This window comes from Schistocerca gregaria, chromosome 4, assembly GCF_023897955.1.
Source record: "Schistocerca gregaria isolate iqSchGreg1 chromosome 4, iqSchGreg1.2, whole genome shotgun sequence".
Classification (NCBI taxonomy): domain Eukaryota; kingdom Metazoa; phylum Arthropoda; class Insecta; order Orthoptera; family Acrididae; genus Schistocerca; species Schistocerca gregaria.
In genome coordinates this window covers 201,920,145-201,941,076 of record NC_064923.1, presented here as the reverse complement: position 1 = coordinate 201,941,076, position 20,932 = coordinate 201,920,145, and the positions used below count along the sequence as shown (strand labels likewise).

The 20,932-nt window shown below is 37.6% G+C and overlaps 1 protein-coding gene across 1 annotated transcript in view; it reads left to right on the top strand.

The window, feature by feature from the left end:
- Positions 1-15,616, top strand: part of LOC126268215 (transmembrane protein 245) — a 266,256-nt gene extending 250,640 nt beyond the window's left edge. Inside the window, exon 15 of the mRNA XM_049973842.1 lies at positions 13,252-15,616. The gene's annotated coding sequence lies outside the window, so the exon portion shown is untranslated. The remainder of the gene's footprint in view (positions 1-13,251) is intronic.
- Positions 15,617-20,932: the final 5,316 nt, after the last annotated feature.

Genomic DNA, 20,932 nt, shown 5'->3' with positions numbered 1-20,932 from the left:
TTTGTCCAGCAAACATTTTGACAGGTAGTCACACTTTGCCCTGCTAATGCTTTCAATATTCAGTTGAAGGAGTCTGATAGTTGGTCCAATGTTTCTTGTTAATGAGGTCTGAAAAGAACTGTTTCTGCTGTTTAGTTGATATGTCATTGCCAGGAGATCCTATGGATAGTCTGGCTGCCTGTAATCACTGTTGCTCAATTAGCACCACCCAGGAGGCACGTGTAGGGTATTTTAAGGTTAAACCTACGTACGTGAGCAACGCTACCTCAAAACTATGCATGAACAGAAGGTGAGTTGGGCAGCTCAAAGCAGCTCCGGCCCACCTTGGGAACAAGTGATGTCAGGTGGCATGAGAGACGAACGCCATATTTGAAACTGCCACCGACTGGTGACCTCTGCTGTTAAGTCTCATAGTGCTCAGAGCCATTTGAGCCAAACTGCCACCCCTGGCTCCCTACAAGTGTCTATCTTTGCTTCCTTTCAGTATCCAACCGCCCCCCCCCCCCCCCCCCCCAAAAAAAAAAAAAAAAGAACCCTCTCTCCGTACTAAGTGTATACCCATGGTCTCTGTTGAAATTACTGCTGTTCATTGTAATCTCAGCTGCCTCCTCTATAACAAAAGGGTGGCAAGTCACCATTCTTTGATTTTTAGCTGAGCAGAAGGCTAGTGTGGTCATTAAGTGTACAGGAAACTGACACACTGATTGGTCCATGAACATCTATAATTTTCACCACCTTGTACACAAGAAAGCTGTACTGAACACATGAGTTCACAGAGCAGAAGTTATTTCTGATGAAGACCACCTACAGTGTTAATTGCAGTGCTTGAGACATGTTCAGAGATTATGGTTAGAGCAAGAGAGACAGTGCAAACACTTTCAGGTGCCAACGGAGAAAGTCGCCTTGTGAATCAGCAGAAGGGACCAGGCTGCTATTTTCCTGCCATATCATGTGACAACGAGCAGCAAGTTAGAGCACGTGCTGCAGTGGCATGGACTGAGATCAGTGTTCCGCCCTGCCCTTGAGGTATGAGATATGCTGCGCCATTTAAAGACGACATACCCAGTGTGTGTAGTATCTCTTGCAAATCATACAGCATCTACATAGATCAGACAACTCGTACGACTGCAGAGCGTTGCACTGAGCACAAGTGACACGTTAAACAAAGGGGGCTATACAAGTTGGCCATATATGAGCATTGCATGGAAAATGGACATAAAATATAGTTTGAACACATGAGAGTCTTGGCTTATGCATGAACATATTCTGTAATAAAGGAGGTGGCTGAGATTAGAATGAACAGCAACAATTTCAACAGAGATCAGGGGGACACACTTAGTAGAGCAGGAAGATAGGTTTTGGATATTGAAAGGAAGTAAATATGGATGCTTGACACTTGTAGGGAGTAAGAGCTATGATTTTGAATGGTGCTGACCCCTCCTGCCACCTGGCATCGCTTGTTCCCATGTCAGGCCAGAGCTGCTTTGAGCTGCCCAACTCACCTTCCACACACACATCATTTGAGCCCTCTCTAATTGGTGTCAGAAGTTGGTGGAAAACCGTACGAGCCCTGGCAATCTGTGGTTTTACTCCTGACTGTGATGGCAGGAATTGCCATAGTAACCTTGAGAATTTTATTTGATTGGTGAGGCTTGAAAATCAAGAATATTTTATCCAGGCATGCTGCTGCAAAATACTCTGAGGTTGTAGTATGGCATTTGACCTTGGGGGGGGGGGGGGGGGGGGAGCAAATGAACTGCAGCTTATTTTATACTGTCTTGAGTTAGTACAGTAAGGAATACATTGAAAGGAGCAGGTATAATGGAGCAGCATTGTACTGCTTAGGTAAAACTAAAGAGCATGTTGCTATTGTGTTGAAAATGTCTGTAAAACTGTAATTATTAGTCAAGAAAACAATTGTAAAAAATTTATGAGTTTAGGCAATAATTGATATGCAGAGGCATTTCAAAATTAGAAATTTTGTGTCCAATTAATTTACACTCACACAATGTATTTTTGTTGTATCATTGTTACAAAACTCGAGAGACAGTCGGAATAGCCACTTCCTCTAGAAAATATTCAGCAAGGAGTGAGGTAAGCCATGCAAGTAACACTGCCCCAGGTAGCAGCCCAAGTGCAAGGCACTAAGTGGGCAGGTAACCATATTACCAATAAAGATGCAGTGGTCAACCCAGCTAGTAGCAGATACTTCTGCTGCAGTCAGTGTACACGGTGCACATTAATAAAACTAGGGGGGGGGGGGGGGGGGGGGGGGGAGGTCCTGTGAGAATGTGTCCGGGAATACATAGTTGCCATGGCAGATGTCAGTGTTGAGAAACAGCTGAAATTGTTAATATTGAACATGATGTAACCCCTGTCAGGTTCTATATTGAATTTGCAGCTGAGTTAGCCTCTCTTCTTACTATGACATATCGTAGATCCCTGGAACAAAAAACCATGCCCAGTTTTTGGAAAAAAAGGCACAGGTCACACCCATCTACAAGAAGGGTAGTAGTAGAAGTGATCCACAAAACTACAGTCCAGTATCCTTGACATCAATTTGATGTAGATTCTTAGAACATATTCTGATCTCAGACATAATGAGGTGTCTTGAAAAGAATAACCTTCTCACTGCCATCCGCCATGGATTTAAAAAACATCGAACATGTCATACTGAAAGCTTTAGATCAAGTCAACCAAGTAGATGCAGTGTTTCTTGCTTTCTGAAAAGCATTTGACTCAGTACCACACTTATGCTTATTGTCAAAAGTATTTTCATATGGGTATCAAGTAAAGTTTGTGACTGGATTGAGGAATTTTTGGTAGAGAGAACACACCATGTTATCTAATAAGGAACATCGTCAGACATAGGAGTAACTTTGGGTGTGGCCCAGGGAAGTGTGTTGGAAACCTTGCTGCCTGTCTTGTACACTGATGACCTTGCAGACAATCAGCCTCTTTGCAGATGATTCAGTTATCTATATTGAAGTAGTGTCTGAGAGAAGCTGCAAAAATATTCAGTCAGATCTTGATAAAATTTCAACATGGTGCAGAGATTGGCAACTTCCTCTACACATTCAGAAATGTAAAATTGTGGACTTCACAGAATAAAAAAATGTAGTATATCCCATGACCATAATATCAGTAAGTTACTGTTGGAATTGGCCAACTCTTACAAATACCTGGATGTAATACTTTGTTAGGATACAAAATGGAATGATCACATAGGTTCAGTTGTGGGTAAAGCAGGTGGTAGACTTCAGTTTATTGATATAATAGTGGGAAAGTGTAATCAGCCTACATAAGAAATTGCTTACAAATCAGTCATGCAACTGGCTCTAGAACATTGCTCAAGTATGTGGGATCTATACCAGATAGGACTAACAGGGGATATTAAAATGTGCAGAGAAGGCAGCACAAATGGTCACAGGTTTGTTTAATCTGTGGGAGAGAGTCACAGAGATACTGAAAGGAACTGAGCTGGAAGACTCTTGAAGACAGATGTCAACTATCCTGAGAAAGTCTGTTAACAAAGTTTCAACAATCTGTTTTAAATTATTACTCTAGGGATATAGTACAACCCCTTATTTATCCCTCACATAGGGATTGTGAGGATAAGATTAGAATAATTACTTCATGCACAGAGGCATTCAGTCAGTCATTCTTCCTGTACTCCTTACATGAATGGAACAAAACCCTGATAACTGGTACAATGGGACACACCCTCTGCCATGCACCTCATGATTGTTTGCAGAGCATAGATGTAATGCAGATGGTGCTGACGAATAACAGTTTCTCTCACCACATGCTGTGTGGTCTTTGTATGTTGCAGGCTGTGTGATCGACACTGCATAATGTAAGCATCTGAATGCTCCAGTAGTCATGAGATTGTGTATTTGTACAGCCAAGGTGATGGAAATAGTTGAGAGGCAGCACAGCTATGCAAAACCAAGTACCCTCACAGACACTAGCTGCATCACATAACATTTTAAGCAGTTTTTGGGCATTTGTGTGATCACAGGTCCTTTCAGACAGACAACTGTGCAGGGAGGTGGCTGGCTTTGAGGACCATGTTCTACAGCATATTGAGACAAAACCTATTACAAGCTCCAGGCAAGTGGCCCGCTAACGTGGTGTAAGTCAAAGTATGCTTATGTGCATCCTGCATGATGACTGCTGCTATCCCCGTCACTGGCTTGAAATATTGTTTGATATGGTTGGTGTCTGTGAGGGCACTTGTTTTGGCGTAACTGTGCTGCTTCTCAGCTGTTCTATCATCCTGACATGAATACCAGACACTTATTTTGTCTTCATTAAGAGCTGCATTTTAGTATAAACTAGTACTGTTGGTCTTTCCCTACCACCTACCCTCCCTACCTGACAAAGTATGAGGTATGTCCAAAGGAAAAGGTACAAAACAATACTGCGAGCAGAATTGAAGTCTTCATTCAAAAGTAATCAGCAGAGGACTGAGCACAACCATCCCACTGTTCCATGCCCTGAAGGATTCCCTGTTCCGAGAACTCCTTTGGCAGTGATAGGAGCCAGACCTCCACTGTTCCTTCAGTTCATTGTGTGAGTTGAAGTGCTTCCCTTTGAGATGTTTTTGGTGGACCAAACACGTGGAAGTTGGTGAGCATCACCTGGCCTGCCAAGGGCACAGTTTTGAATGTTTTAGAGGGGAGGTGATGATGCATGCCTCTGGCTTGAAGTGGTTGCACCAGTTCTTGTCACAGGGGACAATCCGCTCCAGGAAAGCAGGGTCTTCATAATAGCGGAACAGCTCTTGCAGTGCTAGGCCCCATATGCAGTGCCTTTTGCAGTTTGCTGAGATTCTTCGGCACCCACTGTGCACACAGCTTCTGGTAACCAAACCTATCCTGCACAGTTGTCCACACTGTTCCAACAATAGCCCTCACCATCACTGTCAACATTTGTGTTGTGACACATTGATCATTTCTCACACCAGGTTGTTCACCTTGTCAAAGAGTTTGGCCATGATTACCTTGTTTGCTAGCCTGGTCTTAGGAGATCCTTCGTACAGTTCCAACCTTCACCAAAACAACTGCTCCACTTTTTCACTGACATGTCAAACACACAGTCTTGCCCCGTATACAAATGCCACCTGTCAATAAATACTGGCCACTCTAACCCTTTCACAGTTAGAAATTTGATAACATCTTGCTGCTCCTCTTCACAGAATTTTGAAATGTGAACACTTGCGTCAAATAGGTGGATCACAGAACTGCCTGCTTCTCTCTTGTGTCATGTGCCTGCACACGTGCACAACCATACCACACACTACATTCACATCCCTAGATGTTGTCCTATTTTATCTCAAAGCATCATATGTAAACTTCAACTGGTTTGGTTGTTATGACACTTCATACCTTTTCATTTGGATACACTTTAGGATAAACAGAAGATAAATCAGACAATAACTCAAGTGAAAAGCAACCCACAGCTTTATTCAAAGTGAAACAATGCATTGTATTTATTCCCAAAAATCATCTACACTAAGATTTGTTCTGTGATATTTTCTACACAAAGCAGACTGTTAAGTTCATAGTAGCTTGCATATGAAGTCAAAGTCAACATTCTGCGCCTTTCAAAATAGATCAGTGGAAAATGCTGCCGATGTTTAAAAAGACCTAACTGTCATGCTTCAAGAGAGCAAGGTGGCCCATAGATTTGGCACTGAATTTGCATTTCTGAAGGCAGTGACTCAATCACAGTTAGGATGTTCACGTTTTGGTTGTCTGTGATTTCCTGAAAATTGCATAAGCAAGTGACAAATATTGGAATGATTCTTTTGAAAAAGACATGAATGGTATGCTTATGCCATTAGACTTTGTTTTCTATTTCTGTTGATGTCATCATTAATGAGACATTAAACTCTAATCTTCTTTCCATTTCATTTGGGAGAGGGGCATTGACACTTCAGTGTGAATAATGCATCACAGTCGCCTGATTGTATTGTACACAGCTTGGTTTGCATTTGAATGCTTCCAGTAAAAAGATATGTACAAGGCTAATTGCCAGAAGCATCCAGTCTGACCAGAGCAATATTCATCCTATCCCCCTGATTTCCAGTCTGTTCCTAAGGCACTTTTCAAGGTAAATTTGTTCACAAAGACAGAGCTTGGGATAAATACAGTTAATGCAGCTACTAGCAAATTAAGTAATACTGCCTGGACAAAAACACTGATGTTAAGCAGAACACATTAAATGTCTTCCATTAAAAAATCAGAGTATCTTGTTAATAAGAAGGATGAAGTTCTCATATCAACATAAGAAATGTAAGGGCAGGCAGACTGTCAGCAGATAGTGTTGGGATGGTAGAGAAGGTGAATAGTCAACTTTGGTTTATTGAGGGAATTTTAGCTAAGTGCAGTTTATGTGTAAAGCAGGCTGCATATAGGACATTAGTCCTACAATAATTTATAATATTTAGAAACTTCGGAAAAATGTTCTTATGGTATGTAGTAGTTTGTTGTTGTGGTCTTCAGTCCTGAGGCTGGTTCGATGCAGCTCTCCATGCTACTCTATCCTGTACAAGCCTCTTCATCTCCCAGTACCTACTGCAACCTACATCCTTCTGAATCTGCTTAGTGTATTCATCTCTTGTTGTCTCTTCCTACGATTTTTACCCTCCACGCTGCCCTCCAATACTAAATTGGTGATCCCTTGATGCCTCAGAACATGTCCTACCAACCGATCCCTTCTTCTAGTCAAGCTGTGCCACAAACTTCTCTTCTCCCCAGTTTTCTTTCTCCTGATAACGACATCCTCTTGAGTAGTCCCCGCCCAGAGATCCGAATGGGGGACTATTTTACCTCCAGAATATTTTACCCAAGAGGACGCCATCATCATTTAACCATACAGTAAAGCTGCATGCTCTCATGAAAAATTACAGCCGTAGTTTTCCCTTGCTTTCAGCCGTTCGCAGTACCAGCACAGCAAGGCCGTTTTGGTTAATGTTACAAGGCCAGATCAGTCAATCACCCAGACTGTTGCCCTTGCAACTACTGAAAAGGCTGCTGCCCCTCTTCAGGAACCACATGTTTGTCTGGCCTCTCAACAGATACCCCTCCGTTGTGGTTCCACCTACGGTACGGCTATCTGTATCGCTGAGGCACGCAAGCCTCCCCACCAACAGCAAGGTCCATGATTCATGGGGGAAACAGAAAAACACTCTTTCTCCTCATCCTCCTCCACCACCACCACCAAAAGTAATTTCTACCTTTTTTTCACAAAATGGTTCATTTTTAGAAGAGAACTGTAATTACAAAACAAAATTCCTGATAAAATTGTACACAAAAAAGGTCTTGGGCATATTTTCAGTCAGACAAATAGCTTTAGAGATATACAGTTTGGAATAGAATTCTGTTGATGCATAATTTTTGCAGCGTTTGTTGTTTAGCCAGTTACATAAATAAGGAGAGTAATTCAGTATATGGAAATATTTTGTATATTTTCAACTTGATAAAATTTTATTGTGTGTACGGTATTTCTGAAATCAGAATTAGGTGCCCAACAATGAAAACAAGAATTTCCAGTTCCCTTTCACTCACTGTTTCCCCACCACTGTTGCTACTGTTTATTCCTACATGTGTCCAGTTTGGTAGAGTTTATGTTGTGAACTTATTAAAGCTGTGCAGGATGTTGAGTCTATTGTTATGTAGTATTTCTTCTTACTCTCTTTTCATTTCTATGGACTGAGAAAGGAATGATGCTGGATCCTTTGACCTGTTTCATTTGCGGTACATATATTTTAGAAGGAGAGAGATAAAAAGCGACAAAGAGGTTAAAAACTTTTATAAGTGTCAGCAAGGAATGGAAGTAAAGTGTAAAATTTGTGAATGGCTGCTGTAAAAGATGTGGGTATGATTTATATAGCTTGAGTATCCCATTTTACATTACTGTCTGTCACCTCAAATGTATCTTCTTGATGAATTATTGTATTGCTACTTCATTCTGGTGTTCCAGATCCTCCTTGTCACTGCCATGCTCAAACATCGAGCTCTTCTGGGCTTCGTTCCTTCTTGCAGGGAATGCTAAATAGGAGATCACAACTTCTACTCCTAGCTATGAAATGACTGAACAAACTCTCATTTCAACTTCTCATTAACATATATTACAGTAGCTCAAATAGGCTATGTCAGTGAAAACAGACATCAATCGTTAAAACACATCTGACGTACAGGTCCTACAGACAGTCAATCGTGTATTAAAAGATAATTCATTTATCTTGATGATGATGATGATGATGATGATGATGATGATGATGGCATAGTTGGTAGACTGCAAATTCCGGGCAGTCCGTGACACCTTCAACTGGAGGCATCACAGTGTAAACACGCACACTGAACTGGTAGATCCCATACATTCACCTCCAATGTGCCTCAGCTGTCCCATAGCATTTGTGCCAAAATAAAGAGCAGCTGACAGTCTCTCTCAGCTTACACACTATTGTAACGTCTGTTGCTGGGAAGATTTTTCATAGTGTACCAGGACACTTGCTAAAACATCCTGATACGCTGCAGAAGGATGAGGAAAATACTATTCTCTCTTCTACACGTTGTTGGAATGATTGACGTGCATAAGGTATGTTGGCACGAATATATATTAAGTAATATAATGTAAAGGAACTAATTACGCAGAAAGGTGCACAAGTATATGAGAAAAATCTAAAATCATCTTTATCCTATCCATTAAATTTCAAAAAAGATTTTTATATATGCTGAAAAATGTGAGTTAGCAGCTGAAGGAAAAACATCAATCCAGAGATGTCATAGAATGTTTGCAGTTTGTGCTTTAACTCTGAAACACACACTGCTTGAGAAAGAAAAGAAATGTGTTGATGATTGTGGTAGAAGCTTGTCAAACACATCAACAGTGTGTTATTTTCAGTAGCTGCAGAGGCTCATTATCATCAAGATTCCTATGCTGAACTAGCGTCGAACCTGCCCTCTATTCAAAAAACAGGCTGCCCTTATGGTACCAACTTTGATGCTGCTGTCTAAGACATGTATTGTATTGCAGATTCTTTTGGCAAATGTCAATTTTCACTGCCAGATTTATTGCAGAAAGTCAATGAAAGCCTTCCAGAATGAGATACATTGGCCATAAAAACTAAAAAACAAACTGACTGAACTCTATGGTGATGGAGTCCTATTCAATTGTCCAACAGATGTTGTGTAGGTCTTGTATGTAGGTGATTTTGAATTTATTATTCAGTTGTACAATTTTTAATTCTCATGACAAATGATTTTTGATTCCAATGTAAATGCATAACATTGAACAAAAAACTGTGTACTAGATGTTTTTAATCAACAAGTGACAATTCTTTGGAAGTTCACACTATTTTACCTTCAGATTTTAATATTAAACATTTATGTGCTACATATGTTTCTGTATGTACAAAAGGAAATTAGCTTTTCATAAAAATTTGAAAGATAAAAGGAATTAAGGGGTGGGGAAGGGGATGCTCACCATTAGGGGAGGGAACTTTTCTCTTTCTGACTATGACAAATGATTTTGATTCCAATGTAAATGCATAACATTGAACAAAAAACTGTGTACTAGATGTTTTTAATCAACAAGTGACAATTCCTTGGAAGTTCACATTATTTTACCTTCAGATTTTAATATTAACATTTATGTGCTACATATGTTTCTGTATGTACGAAAGGAAATTAGCTTTTCATAAAAATTTGAGAGATAAAAAGAATTAAGGGGTGGGGAAGGGGATACTCACCCATTAGGGGAGGGAACTTTTCTCTTTCTGACTACTACATTACCTATCAGTGTTTTCCCAAAGTTTCAGAAATTTATGAATTATTTTCCCCATTTTTCCTAATTCGCCGATGATATTAGGGAGTTTCAGTGCCCGTGTAGAACACTTGTTTTAATTTTCCCCATAGCTAGAATTCCAGAGGTATTAGAGCCATTGAACATGTATGCCAAGTTTTGTGAACAAAATACTTGCATACATCAGAAAATTTACCACATTGTCTACTATAGCTTAGCAAACTTCTCCACTGCATATTTACTCTTTCTAGATGGCTTTGTGTTTGCCTGTCTTAGCTGTCATGCTGTTTTCTGTAGGACCACCCATCAATTATTGAGTTGCAGAGCCAGTTCGCACAGTCTAGTCTTTCCAAAAGTTTTTGAGAAAGTAGTCTTTCCCAGAATACTGCCTGATTTATGTGAGCAGACCTTGTTAACAACCTCTCAGTTTGGCTTTCATAAAAGATTACAAGAACTTACAAATTACCTGCCAGAAAAGCTAATCATGGAAAATTATCCTTTTCTTATTTTTTGTGACCTTGCTAGTGCATTATACTGTGTAGGTATCACAAAATTGTTCTTGCAAGGTGTGTTTTTTGGCACTAAAGGCATCCCTTTTGTGTTAATGGAGTTTCATCCTCATAACGCCCTCTCTTGTATGGGTGGAGTTTTATCCCCATAGCAGAAGCTGCAGTGTCACTAGACAGACTATTGCATGTATGACATTAACCATGCAATGAAAGAACTTACCATGTTGAATCCCATAAAGATTGATACTGGGCCTAGCCTTCTTTTTATTCTACATAAATGATCATCCAATGACTTTATAGGATTGTTAAAAAACTGTAATATTTGCTGATGATGACTCAGACATACTAATGAAGGATCTTGACTTGACCTCAGAAAAGACTTATAATTGGTTAACACCACACAGTTTATCTTAATCTCACAAACACATATTTAATTTCATACAAGCAAGAAAACCTGCTAGCACTGTAAGTAGATGTTAGTGGTCATACATTAAATGAAATATGGCATGTAAAATTCCTTCGAGTTCAAGTGGCAACATGTTAAAAGGTAGACAACTCTAAACTAATTAAGAAGCTCAGTTGGAAATATTAGTAAAAGGTGTAAATTTCCTAAAGGGGTTCAGTTCAAATCTTTTTTTTTCATTTTTTAACATTTTACAATGCAATTGATGTCATCATGCAAGATTACATAAAATACAGCACATAAAAACATATACATAGAAAATACATGGACATTTTATAAAAAAAAAAGTGTGATGGTTAAAATATTTGCATAACAGAGCTACAGGACTGTAACATTCTCTCACATAAGAGAGTCAGGAAGCAGGGTTATCTTTACAGCATGTATGAAACTCTTCTGGCATATAAAAAGCTTTAGCTTTTAGCCACCTCTTTCTATCAATTTTAAAAGCAGATAGTGGAACATCTGATCTCTGTGAAGGCAATGAATTAAAAAAACTTAACTCCTAAGTACTGCTAGTTGTTAATTATCTTCTAAAGCCTAGTTACAGGCATGTCTATTTTTCCTTCCTGTCATGTGCCCTGCAGATGTATTTATTTTCTTAGGATATAGGGTACATTTCTGTTGATTTTCTTATATGTGTAATAAACAACTGAGTATAAATAATGAGATGGTCAGTGTAATCATTGTAGACTTTTGTGAATAAAGCCTTCTGAATTAGTTAATATATTTGTTTATAAATGATGTCATTTCAGCTGCTATCATTATCAGTTCAAAACTTGTAAAACAATATTCAGTGTCCATTTCAATGAAATATGTGCATAAGTGTGCTGTCAGCTCTTAATTTGCTTGATTCCCCTCCATTAGTCAGTTAAGTTTGATTGAAACTTATGTTAAATATTATGAAAAGGATAGTTGCTCTCACCATGTAGTGGAGGCGCTGAGTCCCAGAAAGGCACAAGAAGACTGTCAGGAAGTTAGCTTTTGGCCAACAAGGTCTTTGTTATATTCCATCCTGGATTTTCCATTGTTTGATATTGCATTGAATATTGTTTTATAAGTTCTGAGCTTCGATCTGATTATGATGGAAGTTGCAGAAACCTAATCATAAATAAAGAAATATATTAGGTGATCTAGAGAGCTCAATTCAGTGGAATAAGTCTTGAAATTATGTCCCCTTGTGTTGTAAATTCTCTCTCATTGTTTTGTCTTAAAGATGAGAGTCACAAATTATTTAGTGCATTTTCACTCGCTGTTGTTTTGTGGAATTATCTTCTGGGGCAATAGACTTCAAGTAAGTGAAATATTATTCTGCAGTCGTAAGCAATAAGAATATTGTATGAAAAGATGACTAGGCATTTCACACAGGCCTTCTTCAGGTTGCGCTAACTCTTTAATGATTTTCATTGCTTGCAATAAGCAGTTTCAATTAAAAAATGTGATCTACATAATCACACCACAGATACAAAAACAATGTTCATATATAATTCTCATCTTTGTCTAGGGTTCAGAATGGAGTTATGTTTCCTGGTGCAAATGTATTCACCAACTTTATGACTAACATAAAACAAGAAGTTGTGAATCTCAGATTAAGATCACAGTCATTAGTTACACACTCTATAAATTATCTGAAAATCTGAATTCAAACGTGAATAGTTCTGTTAGCAGCGGCATGAGAAGTAGTGGTGTTCATTGTACTGCTACACGATGAATAGTAATGTATTGTAAACAGGACTTTGTATTAACAGAGGTGGGTAACTATTTTATTTTGAAGTGCCAGTGTAATCCAGTAAATACTGAGGTAATAAAAAACAGCTATTTACTATAACTGAGGAAATAGTTCACTTTTTCTAAAATTTACTGTGTTAAATTTGTCTGGCATAAGCATTAAACAATATAGTGACAGACTGTTGTTAATATGGTGTACAGATTAATTTATTTTCTACGATGCACTTGTCTTGATTTCTCCCACATCCCTGATTGCTCTCATTTCTGACAGTATCTACAGAACATGCTGAATGAACGAGTGATATGCTTAATGAGAGTTTTGGGGATTTGAATACTGATTTAAATTCCAGAGTGAGAGAAACCAGTCACAAAATGTGATCAACGAATTCCTCAACAGTGACTAAATACAGTATCTGAGGGCTGTACAAATATTCTAAAGCAGTTAATATAATTCTATGTTAATTTTAAATAGTATTGAAAATATTCTAAGAAGAGATTATTACTTAGTGACAGATTAAAACTGTGTGTCAGACTGGGACTCCATTTCGGTTCCTTGCCTTTCACAGGCAAGTCCCAGGTTTGAGTCACGGTCCGGCACACAGTTTTAATCAGTCAGTAAATTTCATCTCAGTACACACTTTGCTGCAGAACAAAAATTTCATTCTGAAGAAAAGAGTAAAGAGTTACAAACCATTTATCTATTTTTGTTTAGATAATCATTTTATCTTCTCTTTGTCACAGATGTACGGCCTAGGAGGACCCTCTGCTTCGTAGTGTCAGTGAACTGATACTGCATGATTACAGTAACTGTAGAGATACTCTGACAAATTATTTTTAATTTGTGCATAACGCTTTATACATCCAAGGAAATGAAGAATCGTTTCTGTGTTGTTTGCAGTACATTTTTTGTGCTTTGAACACTATCAGCAAAGTAACTTCTGCAAACTGCTGGCTGAACAGCTGGAGGTAACTGTTCTAAGTTATGAAGCATAAATTATTTTTGTAAATGATTGGAATGATTGCTATATCAGTAGTACACCTGTAACACTATAATACTACACAAAACTGTAAATATATTCTTCTATTGACAGGAAGAATTATAATGTTTTTCTGTGCAATGCATAGTTTAAGATATTTAATTTGCTGCGTAATTGGGATTTATGTCAGTGCTGCAAGACTGTTTATAAATTCAGAAGATTTGGTTTAACTTGATGTCCATCCCAAAAATGATATTTTATTTCCAATGTGGAATTAATTGTGCATGCAACGAAAGAAACAACTGGCAGTCAGAGCAATTCAGAAAAGTAAATGACCAAATATTTCAGTGTCACACTGTTTTCCCTCCTTTTCACTCTTATCATTTTAATAAGAGGGAATTGATTGCATGGACAGCAAGATGTAACAAGGAACTTAATTTGTGTCTACTTCAATCATTTAGCACCTCAATATTAATAAACATATCTGTTGAATGTAAATGCAGCCTCAGTCCTACTGATCACTACAGTCATCCGTCGGATTTCTCTACTGGAAATTACTTATAGTTTTAAAGTCTCTTCATGGTACACATCTTACATTCTGTTGTGGCTTCTCATTAACTATAATAACATAGCTATATGTGTTTCAGAATATCTTAAGAGAGATGAGAGAATTGCAGTCCCATACCTCTTGAAACCATTTCCATGGTATGCAAGTAATGAACAGTAGTTAGCATGCTTTGTAACTGCTAGTTGTTCCAAAAATGTCATCCTTGTATTATATTTTTATTGGCAAGAATTTACTGTACATTTTAGGAAATTATGAATTTAATGTTTGTGACATTATTGGCGATATGCATATCATCTGCTGTTTAAAAATGTGCATGAAAACTGCCAGAAGTATCTGGTAAAAATTAGTTTGGCATATTGAACTTATCGGAGTTCTAAATATTTGTGCAGAGCTTAGTATTCCGTCTTTCAGATTTATTACTTTATTACAGCTAATGGTGTGATTGGCCAAAGTTAACCATGTTAAGTATAGAATCAAATCACTGGTAGAGGGGCCTGCAGTGTTTTTGGCAGTGTAGTCATCAACAAAGAATGATTAGAGCAACAATCCATGAGCTTTGGGGCAGTTTATATAAGTTCTGGTTTATGTGCATAATATGAGGGTAACTGAATCTATCATCTACCAGTGTAAAAAAAGGAAAGGGAGCACATATATGTATTATACACCTTAAAAATGTTTAGTTTGATTTTCTGATTAAAGAAAAGAAGGTTTTTGTAGTCCTGGAATGTAAATGTAATCTGAAAATATTTTATTAATTTAAAGCTTTTGGTAGATTCCACTTTGGACTTTTTGTGGACATTCTAAAATAATTGCTTGACTGCTTCATTGCTAATACCTAAGCATTTTCCCCAGAAAAAATATCATTATTGGAAACTGGGAAAGAATCAAGATTCTCAGCCATGCTCTGTTACAAACCATTGTGTTTAAACTAATGCACTCTTATAAATGGAGTGTGAAACATAAAAGATTGAGTGAAATACTGTAAATTTGTTTGGAAATATGTTCTGCAATTTCAAATGCACATTTTTGACTTATATGGTCTTACCAAAGTTATTTTCAATTGGCTTGATGTGTTGGCTGTGACAGAATGTAATGACAATTGTTGTGGATATACAATTGCATTTTTGATAAAAATGTTGTTACTGTATTTTTAAAGTTGAATATGAAATGTTTTAACTTCATTTGTAATTAGGAAGAACTGTTGATATTAGTTTCTAGGAATGATTTTGGCTTCACAATGCTCACATCTTATTGTATGTTTGTGTTGCTTTGTAAAGTTTGTTTCCTTCATTTGGCAAAGAGTGATGTTTTAAAATGAGAATATTTAAGAACTGCCGTAAATATTGCTTTTAACCTAAAGGATGTTTTATTCTAATATGTACTTTCCATGTTGTAGATGAATAAACTTTACATAGTTTTTTATTTTGTAAAAGTTTTAATAACTAAATAATGTGGCTGTGTCTTTTTTTACGTGTTCCTCGTTTATTTCTGTGAATTTGCTGATGTAGAAAATTATTGTAGTTTTAAAATAAAATTGAAATAAATTGTGTGTTATAATTATTTTAAGCTGTAACAAATTTTCATTATTCATTAACAACATTTTTATCTTCATTAAGCAAATCTTTGAGAAAAGACATATTTTCTGCGGATCTCATCTCTCATATTTAGGATGCTGAACACCATTCTGATGTAAACTGATTGGTGTCTTTTCATTTTATGTTAGGGACACTGGAAAATTTTAATATTTCAAGTATTTTGCAAAAATGATGATGTGTATATTCTAGTTGTAATATAAGAAGTTGCAAAAGTCCTACCCTTTTCTCTGCAAATGGAAGCAGGCATAGCCTATATTCCTGCTTATGTTACATTTCTGCATCTACGTTGCTGCGTCAGCTTTTTAAATCTGCCTTTTAAGAGCTGAAGCAAATGGAGTTGTGTACATTGGAGTTTTAAGAGTACCTGTCTTTTTTGTTTTGTCAAATGGTGTTGTTTTCATGATGTACTGTATTTTTGAAACTGAAGTGAAGTGGACTTGTTTAGATCAGCAAGCAGTTCTTTTTCTCTGCAGCTGTGTAGCATGTTGCAATTCCCATACAGCCAATTCCTGAGTTAATGATGCATGAATTTTCCATTAGACATTCGAATAGTTCTAGTGAGCTAAATATCAGGATTGTTCTTATCAATCTGACTTTCTGTATACCATTCCACGTCTTGTTGGACAGTATACAAAAAAAAAAAAAAGAGGTGCAAAGTGCTATACAACTCTGTTAAAATGGTGTAATTTTTGTTTCTCAAGTGTTCTGAGTGTGTGACCTGGTGGCTAATAGACATTCTTGAAGCAAGTGACTTTTCTCAGTAACATAACATTTCTGATGCCCCGGGAGTCTCATCCAACCCGTTACTGATCTGTAGAAGGGAGACTGCTTTTCAAAACAGCAACCTTCTTTTTCACAACATAGAAAATATTATGGTCTGCTACCAGTCTTTTGTCACTATTGTTGTTTTTATCCTGAATGTAGAATGCTTCTTACAACTTTCCAATTGATCTCCCTTTGTTGGTGATCTTCCAGGGTAAAGTTGTTTCTTGGACTCCATAGAATTCCTGCATGTAAATATGAAAGAAACAGTGCACCCAAGCATGGTCCTTCAAGCTTGGATAAGCCTAATGAAACTAGAGTGTAACACCTGCTCCAAATCCTCTCTGGATACTGTTACCTGATCTTTCCAGAGATGGTAGCCTTGGACTAGTAACACATTTATTCTGTTATTACAGCATTTAATCTTTAGAAATTGGTTTTCCATGATATTTTGACATCCTTCCTGTAACTTGATGAATAATTGTTGCCAAATTCTTCAAGAAATTCTTCTGATATGTGTATTACCTTCTGGCAAAATAGATTTGATAGGATTCCTATCATGGGTTTAAGCAGATCAGTCCATCAAAACATACTGATTTTAGAAAGCATCCCAGGTTTGCATCCCAATCCAGCAGTTAGTTTTAATTGCCCAGGAAGTTTCCAACAGATTTTATTTAAAAATTACAATCAGTGGCCTTTTTCTTGTGCCCAGGATCATTCTCTCACTAATACAGAAAAGGATCTGTTTCAATCTGTTGAGTGTATGAAAAGTGTTCAATGAGAAAAAGATTTCCATAAAGACCTGCTTTCATTTTGGCATTGATCAATACTAGTAGCCCAGCCCTAAAACAGAAAAAGCAGCCCCAGAACATCAAACTTCTCCAGAAAGTCTTCCATGGTGGAGTCTCTGGATAAAAAAATTTTCAGTTATCATGCTGCATCAAATGTGGATAAAATTCCAAGCTTTTGATGACTGCCTTCTCATCACTGATGATGATTAAGGCAGTCAAGGAAAACATGGAAATTTTTTTCCAATTGATGTTGCAAATTAATTGAGAACTTTTTACCCGTCAAATGTTCCATTTAATTCTTAAAGTAGCACTTGCGCCCAGTACTCCTAATTATTTGTTGAATATATTCCAGTATCTGTCTTCTCTTATTTTTTTACTCTCTATGACTTTCTCTAGTACTTCAGAAATTATTTCCTGATGCCTTTATACTTTTAGACCTAGCATGCACAATTGTGTGGGTGCAGTTTGTTTGTGTTACAGCATCATATGATTGCACTAAGCAGTTATGTCCTGAGTTAAATAATTGCATAGGAATTGCTGCTACATATACAACTCGGAGCATATTTGTATCTTGTTACAGGCATGATATATTGTCTTAAACTTTGGAAATTTTCAAGATGCAGATCAAGAGCATCTGCGTTGAGGGAGGTCTTGACTATTCATTATTTGTCGTGTTTTGACACTTTCAAAATGTTTCAGAATCTGAAATGCATACAACAGTAATTAAAAATTATTGTGCCATTTTTTAAAAAATATTTTCATAGCTGCAATGACTATAACTTGTTGTGCATGTTGAGACTATGTTACTAGCACACACTCATTTTAGCCGATATCTGAGGTTAGGATTCAAAGCAGACTACAAAATAAATATGTCATTTTACCATTAGCTTTACACATTATTGTCCTAGTGTCTATTTTCATTTTTAGGGCTTGCTGATGAAATTTTAGCTGAAGTAGATGAATCCAAAAAAGAAGTTTCTGACAGGTAATTGGAGAAGTGCTTATTTCTTCACCTTTGGTTGAAGAACACATAAGTGGATCAGATGAAGAGCTATTTAAAAAAAAAAAAAAAAAAAAGTAGTAAAAATAAACCATCAAATACACCGTATGATGATAAGGAACTGAACAGAAATCAGCACTGGCCATTAATGATTTGCACTCCACTTAAAAAAGAAAATCAAAATCTGAAGGTGTGCTGCATGCCAATGCGATGGATGTCTGTTTAGGCAGAACTGTTGTTAGTGGGCATCTCTGGAGAACCTGCTGAACTTCTGTTGTATTAAGTTTACACAGGCAAGTGGTGCTGTGTCTGTGCTGATCCTTATTTCCCTAGTTGCTCTTGGGATACTCATGAAGGCTGCATCTCTTTCTGACACTGTCAGTGGTTTGGGTGGTATGTTGAGCAGTCTTAGCACCTAAATGCCAAAGAGACCTCATGTGCAAAGTCCACCTGAAGTTTGTCTCAGTACCAGTAACAGACCACATCCTGTGGAGAACAATATTTTTATCATTAATAAATGTGTGGATGATACATTTGAGAAACTGTTGCAGTTCTACATATATAAAGCATTGGGGGCCGGGTGGGAAGCAGCCTTCAGGGTAACTTCAATCAATCGAGAGGCTGTGTAACAGTAATGGCAAGCTGCTAGCCAAGACAGAAAGCTACCCAAGTAAAGAAGATTTCTGTAATTGTGAGGTAACCTGTCAGGATATCATGGTTGTCGGTGTCAAAGAACTGTAACAGGAATGGGAAACTGAAAGTGTCATTAAAGTAAAAAAATTCATGAAAAGAAAAAATGATGAGCATGGGACACCACCATCTTCTATTCCAGTGTGGCAATTCTTCTGGAAAACCTGTAGAAAATCAGGGAATTTCATGAAACCTCAGGGAATTCTATGTTTTTAACCTAGCATTGTAATTTAATTTTATTGAGTTTTATAAATCACAATTTTTAAAATACTTAATATTTCAAAGTGTGTTAATTGTACAACTATTATTCCATATAAATGATCAGTGTTGTTTGAAAACTGCAGTTAAACTACTGTGTATTGCTAGTATATCTCAGCTGGGAAGAAAGAAAAGTCATTATTGTAGTGTCGAAGTTACTTGAGAACATTGCAGCAGATTGTATCCAATTTGAGCCCTACATACCTAAACCAAGTGCTGCTTTATATGTCAGTACTTCAGTCACACCACCATGGCTTGTAAGGATCAGGCTAAATATGGAAGATGTGTTTCAACTGTTCATGAATCAGGCAATCAGTGCACTGCTCCACATGTGTAAATTGCTCCCAGAAAATTCCAATTTAGTGCAAAGAATTTTCATTATTTGAGAAGGAGAAGAACATCCTAGAGGTAAAGATTATGCAATATGCCTCATATTTGAAAATGAAGAAGTCCTCCATTATTACACATATATCTACTTTTTTGAAGTCATTCACTTCAGCATCGAAGCACCTTGTTCTAAAAAGTAGGGTTAGCACCCAAACATTGACAGCTGAAATGAGCACAGCAACCTTTACCTGTGAGTATAGCTGTAAACTTGTGACACTGGCTGTACCAATAATTTTGCTCTGTGGCAGCAAAATGTAATTTCAGAAACAATTATACACCCTCACAGCTGACAGAATAAGGGAAACAGAAATATTGCTGCAAAATCCGCTTTGCCGAAAGTCCAGCCACAGAGGAACAGTAAGAGGAAGGATAGAGAAAAACTTCATTGCTACGATGGCATCCATACTGAAGTGGAGCTTGAATGGGTTGAGAACTCACAAAGAAGAACTGCAACTTTTAGCTCAGGAAATACTAGTGTATATGTATCTCTGATGCCCATGAGCTGCATAGCTACATACTCCACAAAAAGGACAACTTTAGTGGAGAGAGCAACAGGAGAAGTCGCTACTGTCATTTAGTATGCATACCACTCGTTGCCTTCCCCTCACCACCAGCTTATAAGCAGTGCTGTAGTGTAGCTTCATGCATTATAATGCAAGAATAACCAATAACATGTCCTCCAAGAATGACAAATTAGTGCATTACATAAGTGGTTGCACAAAGTGCTATGGGAAATAGTGACACAAACTTTCATTGAAAGGTTAACATATGGGTAGTGACCACCCCGATAACTGAGTGGTCAACGTGAGCGAATGCCATGCAAAGGGGCCCAGGTTCAATTCCTAGCTGGGTCAGAGACGATGTTGTGCAGTCATCATCATCATCATCATCATTGCCATCATCACCACTCATCCCCATCAACGCACAAATCGTCAAAGTGACGTCAGCTCAAAAGACTTGCACCAGGCAATCGGTCTACCCGACGGGAGGCCTTAGCCACATTACATTTCATTTTTCCATATGGGTCACTAACCATGGTGTAGGATAGACATACACGTCCATCATAGGTTAACAATATGATTCTGTACCATTCAGTACCTTCATATTATACTTTCAATGCAGCCTGGTATTGCCATTTCCTGTAGCAGTTACTGCAACCACCAATGAATTGAAAATATTTGTAATTTTTGGGGGATGTACTCTTGGTCATCCTTGTGGTACACTACAAATTTAATGACCTAACTATAAGCCAGATAAGATAAGGAGATTGTTTAACATGTACTGTATATGTCATTTGCCCAAGACTGTACAGCAAGTGTCATGCAAAAATTTGTATTGAATATTATATTTTGCATTGAGTATGCTGTCTACACTTTCTTTGTGACCTTATAGTG